Source organism: Scyliorhinus canicula, chromosome 12, assembly GCF_902713615.1.
Source record: "Scyliorhinus canicula chromosome 12, sScyCan1.1, whole genome shotgun sequence".
In the NCBI taxonomy this organism is placed as follows: Eukaryota; Metazoa; Chordata; class Chondrichthyes; order Carcharhiniformes; family Scyliorhinidae; genus Scyliorhinus; species Scyliorhinus canicula.
In genome coordinates, this window is record NC_052157.1 from 131461174 (window position 1) to 131476440 (window position 15267).

Sequence of the window (15267 nt, forward strand, 5' to 3'; positions counted from 1 at the left end):
ACCAAGACAATATTTGTTTACGTTTTTTGACTCAGAGTAAGCAACTGTTACAACACGGACAGAAGGTAATATTTCAGTGGGCATTCACCAGGAAGTGTTTTCCCAGGTTAGCCGGTTGATTCTGCTGGGGAAGTGGAAGAGGAACGTTCATGTTCAGATTCTCAATCTCCCTTTTCACCTCCAATTCCATATGAACCATTACAAGATTCACCAGTGTTACTGTGTAGGTGGCAATGCAACAGCAAAGCTCCTGATAGACTTTTGTATAGTTAACACATTATTTTTGTTTTATTTCCGTCCTGGTGGGGGATTGACATTTAAGAGAAGTAAAAGTGTTACAGAATGTCATTTTGAGTACAGATTATTCTTATGAGCCTTTCTTTATGTAGTTGTATTACTGACATCTGTTGAGGGTTGTGAGCATGTGCGAGCCTTGAGCTGCTTTTTTCAGTCTGCAAGATGGTGACATTTCAACAGGACCTGTTTTACTAGAGCTCCTGTTTTCATAGTTCTTACTGTCACTACTGTTCTACTGAGTTACGATTATTGTTAAACTTTGTTATTTATTTATGCAAAGAAGTTCCTTCTTTTAAACAATGCATTTGACTACTTCCTTTGTGGTCTCAAGTTACCACACCAATCTTGCCCCAACAAAACCTCTGCACACCACATGTTTTCATCGTCAGTCAGCAAATTTGTCACTCTTCAGTTCCCTTTCTCGATGCTCTCAGATCTTGGGGTGCTTAACCCACACACAGGACTTTATCCAAGGCTGCCATATCCGAACACTCTTCTCCCACACCCATCAGTTCACATCCTCAATATTCCCAAACAACCATGATCACCTTTCCACGTTCAATAATTTCTCTTCCCAGTTCTCCAAAATCCTCACAGCCCCTAATGCTATGAAATATCCATGATCGCCAACCAACACAACTCCCAAATCCCCACTAGTATTGCACACAGCTCTGAAACCTGCTACCCTTGCAAACTGGAACACCATCCCTACCATCTTTCTCTAGACTTTTAAAGTGGTAAACAATACCATTAACTACACAATTAACCTATTGCTAGCAAGGCCACCAATTTAGCTTTCGTTAAAATATACATACTTTTAAGATTTGCCCGTGAAAATATTAACACACATAAGGTATTCTAATAAAAATGCAAGACAATTTGTTTAATTACATGAAATCAACACTCCTGATAATATGGTGCACATTGCTTAGACTTGAATAGAGGTGACAGAAGTTCAGACTGCAGACTTCCTATTTTTCTATTTTAATAATTTGATCTATTATTATTTTAATAACTTCTGCTGAACGTGATCCATATAGATCAGATATTCAGGATCCAGGTTTTTGGATCAGGCCCACAATACAAAATGAGTTTGGTAACCTGGTCTAAAACAATACATCTCTTTGACAAAATTGGCAACATCGAGGAGATTTGCTAATAATAGTGTAATGCTGGTAATTTTAATGCAGTTGTCATGTTCATCGGCTGCATATTGATAGCATCACCAAATGCCTTTGGACAAATGTTCCTTTGTTATACTTTGTATTCCTGCTGGCTAAAGCCTCTTGAGAAACACAAGTATTGTTAAGAACAAAATAAATTTACTAAGCTTAACAAACCTATTTTCTGCTCTGTTGTTTTGCACCTTTTTTGCATGGATCTCAATCTGGCCTAGATAGATCTTAGCCCACCATCTCCAGACACATAGGCCGGGATTCTCCGACCCAGCGCCGGGCCGGAGAATCCCCGGGGAGACGCGAGCATCGCGTCCCGACGCCGGCTTCCCCATTCTCCAGCGGCGATTCTCAGGCGCCCGCAGGATTCCCGCCGCGCCAGTCAGGGGCAGTTGACAGCGGTACCCCCCCCCCCCCCGGCGATTCTCCAGGCCCCGATGGGCCGAGTGGCCGATGGGTTTGGCCGAGTCCCGCCGGCGTGAATTACTCAGGTCCCACACGGCTGGACCTGGAAGGTGAGCCTGCGGGGGCCGTCCTCGAGGGGGCGCGGAGGTATGCGTCCCCGGGGGGGGGCCTCTCGGTGGCCTGGCCTGCGATCGGAGCCGACCCATTGGAGGGTGGGCCGGTTCCGTGGGGGCCTATTTTACTCTGCGCAGGGCCCCTATAGGGCTCCGCCATATTGCCCGGGGGCGGAGCAGAGAAGGAAACTCCCGTGCATGTGCGGAACCACACCGACCGTTCTGCTTATGCGCGAACTTGTGCGGGGCATTCCACAACTGCTGGAGCTGCGGGGACCGCTCCGGCGCCAACCTAGCCCCCTAGGAAGGAGAACATTCCCCATTATCGGGGACCATTGATGCTGGAGTGGTTGGCGTCGCTTTTCACGCCGACGTGGGGACATAGCCCCATTATTGGAGAATCCCGCCCATAAACCGGAAGCCATTTGCATTGTGTTTTTCAATGCCCTTTCCCACCACCTTATTCTACAAATCCATCAGACTACTGAGTTCTGGCGTTGCTGGGGCTACTCAACTGCTGGCCAATCAGATTGGTCGGCAGCGCTCGAGGGCAGGAATTCCTGGCCAGTGTAAACTTACAGCAGAAACTTCCGCTGGTGCCCGCCATGGCAGGTCAGAAAAAACACCAGAGGTTGGCGTGAACCACATTTGCAAGCCATTAAGTGAATGAACATCCGACCCCTCACACCAGATCCTTCACGGTGTCAACAAAACACACGCTGGGGCAAAATGATTTGGAACAACATCGGCGCGCAGACTTCAGGACTCATCTGAACAATGCCTGGGGCTATCCCCGCAGATCAGGATGGAGGTCACCCGCAACCATGGACCACCACAGCAGTGGGTGGGGGGAGCAGCTACAGGTATACCTTCCAGATTCGGTGTCTTGGAGGGGGTGACTGGAGAAACATCTTTGTTCTCTGGAGGTCCATATTCCAGTGTCTGAGTGCTCCCAGATGTCTATCTTCATTTTCAGGTGGTCCACTTACTTTCTTCAATAGTGGGTCTGTGATGTTGGACACCTTTTCAATGTGGTGCCCGGAAACGGTGGCGGACTACGCACCATCCAGGCCTGCTCCCCACTGAATATGGTGTGCAATACCATCAGGGGCTGGTTTAGCACACTGGGCTAAATCGCTGGTGTTTAAAGCAGACCAAGGCAGGCCAGCAGCACGGTTCAATTCCCGTACCAGCCTCCCCGAACAGGCGCCGGAATGTGGCGACTAGGGGCTTTTCACAGTAACTTCATTGAAGCCTACTCGTGACAATAAGCGATTTTCATTTCATTTCATTTCACATCATTAATGAGATCGGGCCAAAAGGTTTGCCACATTTTCCCACCGACTGCCGCAGTGAGAAACGCCCCACGTTTCCATCTCTGCCACAGCACTTGATCTCAAAATGGGAGAATTTCACCCCTAAAGTCTCTCGCATAATTGCTTCTCAGCAATTTCCTGGATGCAAATAATGCAACATGCTCATAAAGCCTTTTTAACTGAACTGGATATTCTCTGTAGGGCTGGGAAGAGAGATGTGGGTTCATTTTCCAGGTGCTGAATCCACCCCGGGTGGCAAACGGTTACTGATTGGTGAATTTCCCAGGGGGGCCAATTGAAGACCTTGGGACAGGTTTGCCTTTCAATTAAAGATAGCAGGTAGGCTCCAAGCTGGAGGGCCAGTCAGAGGCGGTCCAGCTTGAAAGAAGCAGCAAGATGCTTCAAGATGGAGGCACACTCTATCCAAATTCTTCCAATCTTTAATTCAAAAACAGTTTCAGTAGCCAGGCCACAACTGTCAGGGGGAATCCCCAATGTGGTATCTCCTGCACCCAGGAAAGGAGGGCCCTAAGCTGCCTGAGGAGCTAGCACCCTACCTCCAGTCTGCCACAGAGTATCTTCCTCCAGGCACCTAAACTTGCCCACACAGCCTGCATCGACCTGGCGGCCGGCTGGAAAATCCCAGTCGGCTTTCTTTAACTAGTCTCAGTGTGTTGTTTAATTTGACTTCTTGGCTACCCATCACTTGTGGGGCCAATAGCTGCGCTGACCCTGATGCTGCCTCCACAAAATGGCCTGGGGGTGCGATGGAACAAGGCATTCCACATGTAGTTGTAGCTCTGTTCCCCTCTGATGGTGGTCACAGCTGAGGCCCAAAATCCAACCGTTATATTGTCTCTATATTAACAATGCAAAATACCTTACTTGACCTCTTTCACCTATCTGCCTGTCTTCACCCCAGCCATGCACGGGTCTCAATAGACCTCCTATCCCTCCGAGCTCAAGATCAGAAATTAATCATGAGTAACAAATAATGCAGACCTCAAGAAAAATAAAATCACAATATTCCAACTGACATTATTTGTACGGTACATACCACATAGATAGTAAATGTACGGCGTATAGAGAAAATATAATTGATGCTGATGTATGATGCTGCATTATAACTCATTGCTTTATAGCTGATTGTAGGGCAGGAAGCAATCGACAAAAATACATCCATTTCAGCATGCAACACAAGATAAGCACAGCTTACAGGAGGAAATCGCACTGTGGGTCAAGCAACATCTTTTTGAAAGGCTAAAGATTTTTGCAATATGGAAAATGATGTTTTTTTTAACAAAATGCATTTTTATAGATTTAGAAAACACCAACAAGGCAAAGATTTTTCAATATTATTTGTCTCCATTCTAACATAATCACATCTTAATCATAATGGGAGCTATGAAATAACTGTGTGCACATTTTGTACATTATTTCTAAAACAGCTCCATAATAAGTTGACACCACAGCTCCTTAGTCATTCCTTCCATTGGCAGCTTGACAAAAGTAGCTCTAATGTGAATGTACTGGCGAATGTACTACTGCCAAGTTTGCAGACAACACAAAAATAGGTGGGAAGGTAAGTAGCGAGGCTGATACAAAGAGTCAACAGAGGGATATAGACACGTTAGGTGAGTGGGCAAAAACATGCACATGAAACATAATGTCAGAGAGAATGTGAAGTCACACACTTTGGTAGGAAATAAAGGAGCTGAATATTATTCAAATGGAAAGACTGCAGAAAGTGTAGTTCAGAGGGATTTGGGATCCTTTTGCATCAATCACAAAGTGCCAGCATGCACGTTCAGCAAGTAATAGGGGAAGCAAATGGAATTTAAAAAAAAATCATTTTCAGGATGTGGGCATTGCTGATTAGGCCAGCATTTATTGCCCATCCCTTGATGCCCTGCAGAATGTGATGGTGAGTTGCTTTCTTGAACCGCTGCAGTCATTGTGGTGTAGGTACACCCACTATGCTGTTAGGGATGGAGTTCCAGGATATTGCCCCAGTGACAATGAAGAAACAGTGACATTTGACTGAGAGTCCAGAAATCACTTCCTGGATTATAGGGATGGGTGGGTGGTTGGGGGGCCATACATTGGCATGGGAGCAAGAGGAGGACATTTTGAACTTGCATTTCAAATGGTTCGCTCATGCACAATGTGGTTCCAGACATCACTAGGGTGGACCACGACTCTGAAAAGCTGGCCTCACTCCATGATAATTGCAGCAGACATGCCGATCTCCCTATCTCCACAATGGAGCTGGCCAGATTGGGAATGCAGGGTGCCGGCTCATGATCCAAACCAGCTTGCACCCTGAAAATCAGAAACCCCGGAATAAGGTCTAGAATCCCAGAATTGGGATTTTCACCTCTCCATGGAGTCTAGCCAACTCTATAACAATCTAACCTATTGCATCCAAGCACAGTTTGGAAATTTACCTTACCGTATGGTCATTGGGTGCTGTTCTAATTCTGTCCCATATACCCTGTGAATACTCACTGTACCCTTGGTCTGAATCACAACACAAAAGGGCTTGATTCTCTAGAATTACCCCAATAACAGGGGCAGCATGGTAGCATGGTGGTTAGCATAAATGCTTCACAGCTCCAGGGTCCCAGGTTCGATTCCCGGCTGGGTCACTGTCTGTGCGGAGTCTGCACGTCCTCCCCGTGTGTGCGTGGGTTTCCTCCGGGTGCTCCGGTTTCCTCCCACAGTCCAAGGATGTGCGGGTTAGGTGGATTGGCCATGCTAAATTGCCCGTAGTGTCCTAAAAAGTAAGGTTGGGGGGGGGGGGGGTTGTTGGGTTACGGGTGTAGGGTGGATACGTGGGTTTGAGTAGGGTGATCATGGCTCGGTACAACATCGAGGGCCGAAGGGCCTGTTCTGTGCTGTACTGTTCTATGTTCTATGTAACTACATGGCAGGTAAATTAATCCATCTTCTGTATCTTCTACATTCCCCATTCTATCCAATCATGGGTCCGACCCATACCTCTCCAGGCCAAGAAACTGCCTTGCAACCCCTTAACTTTGTGTTTAGTTTTTCTACAAGCATCCCTTGTTTCTTCAGTTATGTGGAGGCCTTGAAGTGAATGGCTATTCTAGCTAAAATAATAAATCGTAAACAGAATTTTCTTCACTAATAAATGGACATAAAACTTCAGTCTCGCAAACTTAACATTAAACTACAATCTACCAAAGCTTCATACTGAGAAATAGTGAAAGGGGATTATGCTCAACCAATAATAAGCCCTCTGTGCACATTCCCACCATCAGAGAAAATAGATATGAGATAATGCTGTATTATTATGACACCTTAGGATTGGGCGCGATCAATTCCAGACCCCCTTTACCCAGAGTCGCAACACAATTAACAAATAATTCTTAGAAAAATACCTTAAGTTGTTGGTCCTTGGCTGCCCAATCATTACAGTCACTATGTTTGTAAATTTGAACACAATTATTTGTTAATTAATAAGAACTATAATGAAATATACAGCAAATGCAACTGGTTAACTATTATCTAATACCTAATCCCCCACTTTAACTTTCCCCCACCATCTACACACACACACAAGGCAAACAAACACAGATTGGAGGAGAGGGGTGAAAATAATAAGTAAAAGAATAAAGAGTCTTTGTTTCAGGTGGTTGTCTTTCAGCACACTTTCCTGCAAACTAGGCTTTTAGGTCAAGGTCTCTGTTTTCAGTCGGTAATGGTTTTCACTGTAGATTCATTTATTCAGGTTCTCTGTCGGTTCAGAAATACAACAGCTCACAGCATTTCTGGAGAGAGAGAGAAGAGAAAGAGCTCAGGCTCAGCATCCAAGTCTCCAACTCGGTTTTCCATGAGTCTCTGGAAATCATCCCACTTGAGCAACACCATTCACCACCTGTTACTGGGCAGAATATGACCTTTTGGCCAATTTATTGGCCACCAGCCAACCAATTGAACCCCGTCTCTCGGGTGGCACAAAGTCTGAATTCTGTTGCGCAAAATCTAGCACCATCTACAATGTTGCAACTTTTCAAATTCCTCGTTCTCTCTGCTGCTTGACTTAAAGATACATGTCCATTAAGCATCCATGGATCAAAATGATAACGGCGAAGAAAATAAAGAAAAGGGAAATAAGGGAATCATCAGGAAGAATCCATACAGTATCCACCCTACTCTTGTCAACAGTCAAACAGCATTGTATTTGCCGATTGTAGTTCTAGCCAAAAGCTTTGGATCAGCTAACATTTGCAATGCAGAATCCCTCTAAATATCCTCATACGCCTATTTTCTTAAAACATTTTCCAAAACATAATTTAACTTGTATAACTAATGCTTGAACTTTACTTTACAAGGAGCAATTGGACAAGATTAATTTTATCAGCCCCCTTCAATGGTTTTAATGGTTCAATTAAATCATCTTGATGTCCTAATAATAATAATAATCGCTCATTGTCACAAGTAGGCTTCAATGAAGTTACTGTGAAAAGCTCCTAGTCACCACATTCCGGCGCCTGTTTGGGGAGGCTGGTACGGGAATTGAACCCGCGCTGCTGGCCTTGTTCTGCATTACAAGTCAGCTCTTTAGCCCACTGTGCTAAACCAGCCCCTCTTTAACCAGTCCTCAACTCTTTAAAGAAAATAATCCTTATTTCTGAACATTTTCTCCAAACTTAAATGTCTGAGAGGCTTTTAAAGATTATCTGTAGATGCCTGTAGTTGTCTGAAACCTCTCTAGGATATGAATATTCTTCTTATAATTAGATGACCACAGTAAGGCACATGGTAATTGGAGCGAGTTTGAAGGATGGTGGTGGAGCACGGTTGGTGTAGTGAGGGCAGGGGCAGTGGGTGGGTGGGGCGTGTGGAGTGCCCAATGGCTTCCTGATGTCATTAAATTTTATCAGTGACACAGAAGGTGGAGGAAGGCCTTCCTGCCTGCCTTCTTGCCCATTGGCCAACTAAGGGCCGCTTGAGGGCCTCTTGTGGACATCACTGGCATTTTACCAGTGGTGGGAGGGCTCCTGGCCACGGGAGAATTCCATTGAATTGTTCAATTGGCTTTTCAGTCAATCGTGGCAGGTTCCCACATTTAAATAGTCCAGCCTCCCTCTGGACTGTGGGAGAGGAATCTTCCTGATTAGGACTCTGTATGCAAAGAGGGGCCCCTCAGTGACAATTGTCTGCGCCAACAGCCATTGCCTCTGCCCCCACCAGATCCTGCCTCATTGGCCCCATGATCTGAGCCAACTGAGCTTGTATGGAGGTTGGTGTTCATTTTTGACATTTGCAATCTCAGCAGTGGCCACTACACCTGGTGGCACTGCTGAGACAGAAGAGTTACCAGCTCTGATTGGCCAGCATTTCTTGGGAGACATTCTCCCATCTTTTAAAATGACAGGGTGCCCACCACCAGGCACTTAATTACCTGAACGCTGAGAAATATGGTCGGGAATGCCCAAACGGCTGAGGTGGGGTTATTCCTGGTTTTCTGGTCCGAGTAGGAAATCCTGTTGCACTGACAAAATCAGCACACAAAATGGACGTTACCCTTATGGCGTTATAATAGAAAATCCACATATCAACATTTCATCTCTCAATGGAAACCCATCCTAAATACAGGGAAACATACTCTGTAGTGAAAGGACTATATAAATGTGGGAATTGCCACAATTTACCAAAAGGCCAATTGAACAATTCAGATGCTTTTTGGAAAACTAATTAATCTACCATTTCTTCAATATCTGAAACTTTGAATGCCCTTACCCACTGATTTACATTATTTGTACTTTAAAGTTGGTTAAAGATTTTATCAGGTTTTAACCCACTTCAAAAGACTGGGCTTATACCAGATATTTTTAACCTCACAATAGAGAAACATTCATGCTTCGTGAACACATATGGTTTGCAGAATTGCACAGCATCACAGTGCATCACCGTGTGTTAAAGTATAGAACGGCGTCACTGCTCACCCAATGAGAATTTGATTGGATTACTTCTTCTAAAAGAAACGCTGAACCAAAGTGGAGCATTGTACAAACTCTATGGACAGCGCAAGCAGAAGGTTAAAATGGCTGATGGTCCGCATTTCCAACACATTCGTGCTCCTCACCATATTTATCTGCCCAATTTCAGGCACAGGAAGGTTGCCAGCCTCAAAGGATCAGAGGATCGATTTAAGGGTCCTGGTTATGTCATCACATTGAGTCCTGATGATGTCATCCTATTGGGTTCTGATGATGTCATCATAGTAACTAAGGCCCCTGACCACAGTCTCAGATTTGCCAGAGAAACCTGATGGCAGGAGGGATCCTGGCCACAAGAAGACCAGGTAAGTCAAAGAATCCCTGTGGGCCAGGAGGCACCTCCTCGCTTCAAGTGCGCAGCTAGGGTGTCTGTCATCCGGTCCCAGATTCCCCCCCCCCACTCCCCCACCCCATTGACCCACGTGCATTAGTAGGGTTGTCACCACCCTCCCTCCCCAGTATGTCACCATTGGCAGCCTTAACCACCCCACAGAATTTGGTCTCGCACTCACCAGCAGTGATGTTATTCCTATCGGCTTTGGGCGGAAGTAAAGTCACATATCTGGTGAATGGTGATGGTACAAGGATTCTAAAGTGACATTATGTGCAAGGTTCCTGAATCATATCCTAATAACTGACAACTTCACCTGTAACATCCTTAATCTCGTACCCATATACTTCCTCAGAAGGCTGAGAACATTTTTCCTCTCTCAGCTACCATAATAACGTTTTACGTTGTGTACCTTGTGTTGCCCTATTATGTATTTTCTTTTTCTTTTCTTTTATTTTCATATAATTAATGATCTGTTTGAGCTGCTCGCAGAAATATACTTTTCACTGTCCCTCGGTACTCGTGACAATAAACAAATCCAAATGGTGCATGTGTTATGATCCCTGAAGAGATTGATAACTTTTAAAACTAGATACGAGTTTCCTATTGACCGACTCAAAGGCTCACATGGCAAGTTTTCACATCAAGTCTTTTCCTGTAATCAACAAACTAAGCATTGATTAAACAGTATGTAACAGGCAATTAATACATCTATCCCTGGCGTAAAGACATTCAAGTGACTTGGCCTCAACCTTCTGTAGCAATAGGTTCTACAGATTCACCATCTTCTGGATAAAGAAATTCCTCTTCATCTCAGTTCTAAAAGATCGTCCTTTCAGTCTGAGGCTGTGCCCTCGAGTTCTGGTCTCTCCCGCTAGTAGAAACATCTTCTCCACATCCACGATATCCAGGCCTCTCAGTATTCTGTAAGTTTCAATGAGATCCTCCTCATCCTTCTGAACTCCATCGAGTACAGACCCAGAGTCCTCAACCGCTCCTCATATGGGTGGCACAGTGGCACAATGGTTAGCACTGCTGCCTCACAGCGCCAGAGACCTGGGTTGGATTCTGATCTAGGGTGACATTGCACATTCTCCCCGTGACTGCATGGGTTTCCTCCGTGTGCTCCAGTTTACTCCCACAGACCAAAGGTGTGCAGATTAGGTGGATTAGCTACTCTAAATTTCCTCTAGGTGGGTTTAGAGGGATGGAGTGGGAATTGGGCCTAGGTGGGGTGCTATTTCGGAGAGTCAGTGCAGACTTGATAGGCCGAGTGGCCTCCTTCTGCACTGCAGGGATTCTATGACAAGCCCTTTATTCCAGGGATCATTCATGTGAACCTCCTCTGGACCCCTTCCAAGGCCAGCACATCCTTCCTTAGACATGGGGCCTAAAATTACTCACAATATTCCAAATGGAGTCTGACCAGAGCCTTACTGGGGCAGCACGGTAGTACAAGTGGATAGCACTGTGGCTTCATAGCGCCAGGGTCCCAATTCGATTCCCTGCTGGGTCACTGTCTGTGCGGAGTCTGCACGTTCTCCCCATGTCGGCGTGGGTTTCCTCCGGGTGCTCCGTTTTCCTCCCACAGTCCAAAAACGTACAGGTTAGGTGGATTGGCCATGATAAATTGCCCTTAGTGACCAAAAAGGTTAGGAGGGGTTATTGGGTTACGGGCTAAGGGTGGAAGTGAGGGCTTTAGTGGGTCTGTGCAGACTCAATGGGCCGAATGGCCTCCTTCTGCACTGTATGTTCTATGTTCTTATACAGTCTCAGCAGTACATCCTTGCTCTTGCATTCTAGCCCTTTCGAAATAAATCCTAACATTGCATTTGCCTTCCTAAATGACGGCTGAACCTGCATGTTAAACTTAAGAGAATCCTAAACTAGGATTCCCAAGTCCCTTTGTGCTTCAAATTTCCAAAGCCTTTCCCCATTTAGAGAATAGTCTATACCTCTATTCTTCCTACCAAAGTGCAAACCTCACCCTTTTCCACGTTTTTCACTGGCAAGTAATGTGTCAATCATCTGCTTTAAACTTTTTCAGACTGCAGACAGGCTGATGCAACTATGACAGTCTGGAATCAACTGGAGGCAAAAATAATTAAAGGCTGCAGTACCTTCACTGCTGCAGGCAGTATTGAGCTTGCTCCAGAGATTGACTTGGCTGAATTCTATCATGGTCTCCCTGGGGAAGTGCAGCTGAAATGCGCATTGTTGTTTTGGAAACTCCCAGAATGTGCACCTTGCCTTGCTCAGAATGCTCGGAGGATAATGGTAGATGGGAGCAGCCCTGTTATGTGGTATGGTTTAACCACATCTTTGCAATCTCCTTCCTCCTCTACCTCAGATTAAACCAAATAGAGCCCCTCAAACGTCAATGGGCTACAACAGCTTTCAAAACTGGGGTGAGCCAGAACCCCACCAACTGTCCTCTGTGCACATAGACTGCAGAACAATAAATGCAACTTGATTAAATGAACCAAACTCCATTTCCAATTGCATCAACACCCATTGAGGGCGAGATACAGCGGATTTCAAACTAAGTCCAGCAAGGGCGTGGTCCAGATTGCACCGGGCGGAACAAGTCGGGTGACTCGCAACGCGGGCAACGCGGTGGCTGAATCTTGCCCTCAATGTTTTTGTCCTCACATGGCAGTTCTTGAATTAGAAGGTGCTCAAGGCATTTGGGCAGGACAAGGGACAACTATTGCCTCACGGTGAACATATGAATTAGCCACTCGGCCGCTCGAGCCAGCTCCATCATTCAATGAGATCCTGGCTGATCTAATTTAAACCTCAACTTCACATTCCAGCCTACACCCTGTAACCTTTCACCCCCTTGTTTATTAAGAACCTTTGCCTCAAAGATATTCAATGCACCTGCTTCAACCCCCTTTTGAGGAAGAGAATTCCAAAATCTCACAAATCTCAGAGAAAAATATTTTCCTCCCTGTCTTAACTGGGTGACCCCGGATGGGATTCTCTGCCAGCGGGATGCTCTGTTTTGCCAGCGCCCAGAGGTTTCCTGACGGTGTGGGGTTGCCCCACGTTGGGAAACTCCATTGATCGGCCGGCGTAACGGAGCATCCCACCATCATGGTGAGGCAGAAATGTGGCACGACGGGCCGGAGCACCCCGCCCCCTTATTTTTGATCCCGCCTGCGAGATTGTGTTGGATCTCGCGAGACGCGGCGAGCCGGGTAAATCCTGGGAGCGAGGTCTCCCAGCTTTCATTGGCCGCGCTGCGTTGCGCCAAGCTGCTCTTTGGGGGCAGCTTGGCAATTGGATCACATCCACAATTGCCTTTTCACAATACCATGCTGACACTTGTTGCTCGTTCTGGGTGAGTGTGCTTAACACTCAATTTGGCTCTGTTTCGTTCGTTAGCTTTGGAGTCGCCAGGTACCATTAAGATACCGCCACAAGTTTCAAGGTCAAGTTCAAAGCAATAAAACCATACACCAATTAGTAAGTTCAAACAAATGAGTTTATTATAATACAATTATAAACTACTCATGCACACGCTAAGATGACTAAACTATTCCTACCACTAAATAGACCAATACTTATCTTAAAAGGAACTGCCGGATCAGGGGACAAGGCCTCTTGCTCTGCACTGGGTCCGCAGACTTCAGGTTGGTACGGGTTAAAAGGGGTCAGGAGTGTCTATCTCTGGTAGCGATCGTTGTGAGACACTTACTTGCTGGTGGCTGCTGTCCGAACCTCTCCTCTCTCTCGGTCAAGGTCTTCTTCGGTAAAAGGTGGTCGAGAGGGCTGGTCAAGAGAGGAGGGCTGGTCAAGAAGAAAGAACTAAGTTTGGGACCTGTCTTTTATAGGTCCTAGGGCTTTGCGCCCTTTATCCCTCTATCTGCTGGGGATCGATTGGGTCTCTTCCCAATCGATTTGTTTGAATCCCCCCAATAGTGAGGCTGTCCCTCGGCTACTGGGCGGGCCTTCAGGTGTTTTGTCTTCGAACCCCGCTGGTGCCGGGGTGTCTGGTATTCCATACAATGTTGCAATCACTTCCCTATTTGTGTCCATTGTCCCTGGGATCGTTCCATTACTATGTTAACTGTCCCGGAGATTGCCTCATTAGTATGCGGAATGTTTGTTTCGGTGCTGTCTGCTCTCTTAGCAGACAGAATACACAGTGGCTTGTTGCAGCCTGCTTGTGCTGCAAACTCTGTCCATTTTACCCTGCAAGCTTTGCGTTCCTCCATTTTGTATTGAGGGAATGGCCAACTTCTGTGGCTACACACTTCCCAATTACCTTGAGTTTCTCTAAGTGCCCAGATATAACCTCTTTAATGAACAAGGTTGAGTGCTGTTGGAGCTGCACTCATCCAATCAAGTCGAGAAAATTCCATTGCACTCCTGACTTGCGCCTTGTAGATGGTGGATTGGTTTTCGGGAGTTCCGAGGTGAGTTACTTTCCACTTCTCAGCCCAAACCCGAATATGATCCAAATCTTGCTACATATGTGTAAGGACTGCTTGATTATCTGAGGAGTCGCAAATGGTGCTGAATATGTAGCAGTCATTAGTGAACATTCTGACCTTTTGATGGATGGAAGATCATTGATAAAGCAGCTGGAGATGGTTGGGCCTAGAATACTACCCTGAAGAACTCCTGCAGTGATGTCCTGTGACTGAGACGGTTAACCAAAAGCAATCTTCCTTTGTGCTAGGTATGACTCCAACCAGTGCAGAACCTCTCCCCTTATTCTCATTACTCCAGTTTTGCTAGGGCACCTTGATGCCAAATTCTGTCAAATGTTGCCTTGATATCGAGTGCAGTCACTCTCACTTCATCTCTTGAATTTAGTTCTTGTCTCCATGTTTGGAGCAAGGTGGCAATGAGGTCAGGAGCTGAGTGACCCTGGTGGACGAGTAGTTTAGTGCTGAGTAAGTACCGCTTGATGGGACTGTCGACAACTCTTTCCATCACTTTGCTGATGATCAAAAGTAGATTGCTAGGGGTGATAATTGAATAGGTTGGATGTGACCTGCTTTTTTTTGGACAAACAGGACATACCTGTGCAATTTTCCACATTGTTGGCTAGATGCTAGCTGTACTGGAACAGCTTGGCTAGTGGGGCGGCTCATTCGGGAGCACAAGTCACCAGAACTATTGCCGGAATATTGTCTGGGCCCAAAGTTTTTGCAGGATCCAATGTCTTCAGCCATTTCCTGACATTACATGCAGTGAATCGAATTGGCTGAAGATGCCAATGTGATGTTGGGGACCTCAAGAGATGGCCAAGATGGACCATCCACTCAGCACTTCTGGCGGAAGGTGGTTGCAAATGCTTCAACCTTCTCTTTTTCACCGACATGTTGGCTTCTCCATCATTGAAGATGGGGATATTTCTGGAGCCTTCTCCTGTGATTAGTTGCGAATTGTCCACCACCATTCATGAATGGATATGTCAGGCCTGCAGAGTTTAGATGTGATCCCTAGGTTGTGGGATCACTTAGCTCCATCTGTCATATGCTGCTTTCGCTGTTCGGCATCCAAGTAGCCTGCGTTGTACCTTCGCCCCAATGATTCTTCATTTTTAGCCTGCCTAATGCTGTTCATGGCATTCCCTCCTTCACT

At 46.0% G+C, this 15267-nt stretch overlaps 1 long non-coding RNA gene across 5 annotated transcripts in view; it reads left to right on the forward strand.

Moving 5' to 3' along the window:
- Positions 1–9570: 9570 nt before the first annotated feature.
- Positions 9571–15267, forward strand: part of LOC119974849 — a 117341-nt gene continuing 111644 nt past the window's right edge. For 2 of the 5 annotated variants that reach the window (XR_005462590.1, XR_005462587.1), the window contains exon 1: positions 9572–9640. This is a non-coding gene — a long non-coding RNA (uncharacterized LOC119974849). Of the gene's footprint in view, positions 9641–15267 lie in introns of all 5 variants that reach the window. The other 3 variants (XR_005462589.1, XR_005462591.1, XR_005462588.1) reach the window with 2 other exon arrangements.